The following is a 5137-nucleotide window of genomic DNA, read 5'->3' as shown; positions in this document are numbered from 1 at the left end:
CCCACAGAGAAAACCAAACAAAACACTAGCTTTACCTCAATGTCCATTCATTAAAAAAACAACCGACGACAGAATATATGATTTTTCTCTCCCTCTCTGCCCGATACCTCCCGCGCATGCGCTGCCATCACCAATTCTTCTGACTCGTCTATTACATACATATATATATATACATATATATACATACATATATATATTTTGCGAAAAGTTTAAATGTTCAAACTGTGATAATTACAATAAGCACACTCATAGTAGTAAAAAAAAAAGCCGTTTTTGATAGAGGTTGCCTTTCATATATTAGTGAAGTTCAAAAACTGGTTGCCAGCACTGACTACACCATTCCATTACTGTAAGTTCGATTGATTAAAAACTATTTACTTACAAATTAAAATGAACCACATTTCTGTAAAATTTCAAATTTTTGTAATGATAAATAGACAGATTGACATAATACGACTTAATACACATCACTCCAAACACACATTAAACTTTTTACAACATTACTCTATAAATAAGAACATTGACATTCTACATGCCATTATAACCTGCGGATTACATACCTATACTTATAACCAGTATAAGGATAAATACAATAATTTTGTGTACCTTACATACAATGCTGATTAGGACAGATTCACTATTACGTTACAAAATCAATTAGAAAAACAATTCATCTCCAAACCTAATTTTGATACTCTTAATGTAACAGAAATCGTGGCAGAATATTGGCTGCAATGACACAAATACCCACTGATATTATTTCTCTGAAATTTACGAAGGCTATGATAAAAACGTGTAATATAACTCTTAAATAATCATACAGTAAAAAAATAAATCAGGAAATCATCGTACTGCTCCTTGGTGGAACAGCGAACTAAATGACTTATGTAGGCAAACAAATAAGTTACGAAAACATTACCATTAGACAAAAACTAACGAAACACTAAGAGAAAGAAGAAGATTTGACTACATTTGCAGCAAACATCAATACGAGGAATTAATAAGAAAATCAAAATTTGATTCCTGGAAAATATACGGGACTAACTCTGCTGCGTGGAAGTGGCCTTACAAATCAGCTGAAAACTTCGACCATACTTCAGACAGTAATTAACAACAATGATGAATACACGACTGACACGAGTGAAACATTAACACTCCTTATGAATGACATTATAAAGCATGAGAGTTTCGATAACGACAGCTATGAACACATAAACATGCGTACTACAATAAATATACCTCCAACAACTCCGAATGATGTACCAGTTGATGATGAAGAAATAGCTTACACAATGAGATCCCTGGATACAGAAAAATCAACAGGTATTGATAAAATCAGTCTAGTTATTATTAAAAAGGTTTTTTTAAGGTATTCCTAGGATTTTATCACATATATATGAACTATTATTCAGTAGATCAGAGTTTCCTAAAAATTGGAAAGAAGGTAAACTCGTTCTTATCCCTAAAGCCGATCAAAGATCATTCAGGCCAATCAGTATCCTACCAATTATTGGAAAAATATTTGAAAAAATTAACAAAAGTCGTCTTATGTATTTCTTAACGTCAAAAGAAATTATTGACAGACGACAATTTGCTTTTCGCTCTCAAACAGGTACTGATGATGCATTACAAGCACTCACCGACCAGATTACATCTGCTATGCATCAAAAAAGTAATTTCTTAGTGGTTAGTTTGGATATAGGGCAGCATACGACGGAGCATGGTGGCCGGCTATACTCACTAATCTAAAAAAAATACAATATATCCCTTAATTAAAAATTATTTATAAAATAGATTTCTAACTCTTCTAACTAACTTTTATACTATCACAAAAAAAACTAACGACAGGTACTCTTTAAGGATCCTGCTTGTCCCCGGTACTTTGAAATGTACTGGTAAATACTGTTTTTGAAACTAACTAAAACAAAAGATACAACAATTCTAGCTTATGCCGACAACATTTTGGTTCTGGTTAAACGTAGAAACTTCGTATATATTATAATGTTATAAACAATGTAACAAATTATATATACTCCAACATTTTGTACTGTAAACATATAATATATGTAGTATACCTTTCATGGCATGGAACATGTATAATAGAAATAAACTATCTCTTTATGGGGTTACCATTAAGAGAAAAAAAAATTATATATATAACTTTCAATTAGATTGAAAGGATAACGTAAAATAAAAAGGAATTCGGGCAGAGTAACGACACAAAACTACTTGAATAACTAACTTTATTATCAGAATCGTCTGGTATATATAGGAACTGAGTTTGTTGTCAAACTTAAAGATAACTAATCCTACTAGTACAGAATTTTTATTATTATTATGAGGATATATTGCCGTGTACGGGGCTTCAGGGTTTCTAATTCCGACTAGGGGTTCCCCATACACATATTATATTGAAATTTATTCATTTATATTATGAATTTGTATTTATATATTTATATTCTATGTATTTATGTATTTATATTATGTATCTCTATCGGTTCCTGATGGGAACCGACTGAAAAATTATGTGCTATATTTAATTCAAATACTAGATTCCATCTGGACCCCCTCGCCAAGGTATGCTAGATATGAATATCTATAATTCTGATTGGTTTTTCTATGTTCTGAGGGGGTGAGAAGGTCCAATGACCTTCAGGAAAAGTCGGTCTTTTTCCTACCTTTCATGTTTAAATTAAGGCGGCTTTTTTCTTTGACAGGGCTCGCTGTATTTTTCCCGAGGTGTTTAAGGTGTCCACGTGTAAGATAAGGGCTGTTTATTTGTTTACCACTGCCTACGCGGTCAACCGTACCCAGAGGTGCCTGCGAACCCCCGTTATATACATATGTCTATACATTACTTTTAATGTTTTGCCGAATGGGTCTCTGCCTAGGCCCGGCGGTTTCTTTGTTATGCCGACAAAAGAAATTACTCCAAGTTAAAAAATTCCAGCTGGTGCCTCTCATAAATATCAATATGTAGCTTACTCCCTCCCTCCAGTTCCTTCGTATGGAGAAACTATATTAAAAAAAATAAATAAATAAAACCAAATATCTTATAATGAGAAAATATATATATATATATACATATATGTGCTCCTATTCTTCTGAGCTATAATTCACATAAAGAAATATTTCCGAACACTTAAACCGTAAAAATAACACATAAGTATTCGTTGTAGAGCACTTATACATTAAATATAACCTGAAATGATACAACCAATATAACATGAAAAAAAAACAAAGTAAACATAAAATCGCTCTCTTGATGGTCCAGGCGTTGTCGTCCGGCCTGACATTCTGTAACAGGGGTGGGTACTCGCAGTGCTTCCAGATGAACCCTGAGGGACCTAAATGGGTGATTTACGTCTTTTATGGTAAATAGGTTGTGTTCCCTAATGGTAATGATTCAATAAGGGCCCTCGTAACGTGCAGCAGTTTTATTGGGGCCAGTTCTCAACCGACGATATACGATTGTACCCAATGTTAGCGGACCCGTTTTACAGACTGTGAGGCGGTCGTTTTCTTTCATAACTCGTAGTTACTTTTCGCGTATCAACCTTTCCCGTATCTTCGCCTAAGTCTCTTGGCGCTGCACCCTTGTAATAAAGTTTCGCTCTGAGATCGTTATTGTTGGTTGTCTCCCCTATCGCGACGCCCCTATCGCGACGCCTCTGTCCGAAGACTATCGCTACCGGTGATAACCCCGTGGCCGCATGTATTGTATTGTTATAGGCTATAACCGCGCGCGGCATAGCTTCCTATGGCTCGAGATTCCGCCCTAACTTGAGCAACCGAAGATGTTCCCCGAGGGTGTTGTCAGGCCGGGCCTGATTCTGAGATTTCGGAGGGGGGGGGAAAGGGAAAGGAAGTATTCCCTTATAATTACTTCATGAACTCACATGATATGTAAAAAAGAGATTGGAACACCGTCCACCTACATCAAACAATACTCCTTAGTTTAGTAAATTTAGCAATAAATGTTTATTTTATGTTGTTTAATAGAGAATTGCATTATATATTATTAAATATATTACCATTATAAATAAAATAGAAAATATATTACAATTAGATATTAGTTTAAGGACTTACAAATTACCAGTACATCAATATAAAGTATAAATTTATTACTTAAAAATATCATTATTATAAATATCATTAATTCAGAAAAAATATTATTGTCATTTATCATATATATTTTTAGATCATTTCAAAACGTTCATGTAAATCTTACTGACAGTATTCATTTTTTATGATATTATGTTAATATATATTTTATTTATTTTTCAGGTAAGTTAAACATCTAAATAAGATACTCACATTAAGCCCAGTAAGTAATAACTATAAGATATAATCTTTTTAAATAGTTCTTATCTCGTTTATCTTTATATCCGTAAAAATAAAAATAAGATAGTTATTATTATGTATTTTTTGGAAAAATGGATTAAATCAAAATATTTTTACTAACCCATCAACTTTTCGTCATCTTAGGAATATTCTGGATCATAATTTTCTTAAATAAACGCCAGACACTAGATTTCACACGAAATCTAGTGTCTTAATTCATTTAAACAGTGATGTATAATGAGCCTAACGACAGGCACGGACCCAATGCAAGCTGCCTCGTATAGCAAGGCTCCTTAGAGGCTCGTATAGTAAGGCTTCTAACAGGCTCCACTTTTTTTTTTTTTTTTTAGGAATGCCTGAAATGTTTGTCACCTAGGGCTATACAAATTAGAAAATATAAAAACCATACCCACCTCTTCGTTAAATTTAATTACACCCAAACATAGAGGCCTATATATATGATAAAGGACAATAATATTTTTTCTGAATTAATGATATTTATAATAATGATATTTTTAAGTAATTAATTTATACTTTATATTGATGTACTGATAATTTGTATGTCCTTAAGCTAATATCTAATTGTAATATATTTTCTATTTTATATATAATGGTAATATATTTAATAATATATAATGCAATTCTCTTTATATATTTTTTTTCTTTCGTGCAATATTCTGATTTCATTATAGACTTCCACTTTCCATTCATTTTTCAATCTTCCAATTAAACGATTGCTTAAATCAAGCAAAAACTGGCATCTTACTGGTTTTTTAAATTTATTTAAGTGTTT

Source organism: Halyomorpha halys, unplaced genomic scaffold (genome assembly GCF_000696795.3).
Source record: "Halyomorpha halys isolate HHAL.00 unplaced genomic scaffold, Hhal_1.1 Scaffold553.1, whole genome shotgun sequence".
NCBI classification, from domain to species: Eukaryota; Metazoa; Arthropoda; class Insecta; order Hemiptera; family Pentatomidae; genus Halyomorpha; species Halyomorpha halys.
Note: the sequence above shows the minus strand (reverse complement) of the source record.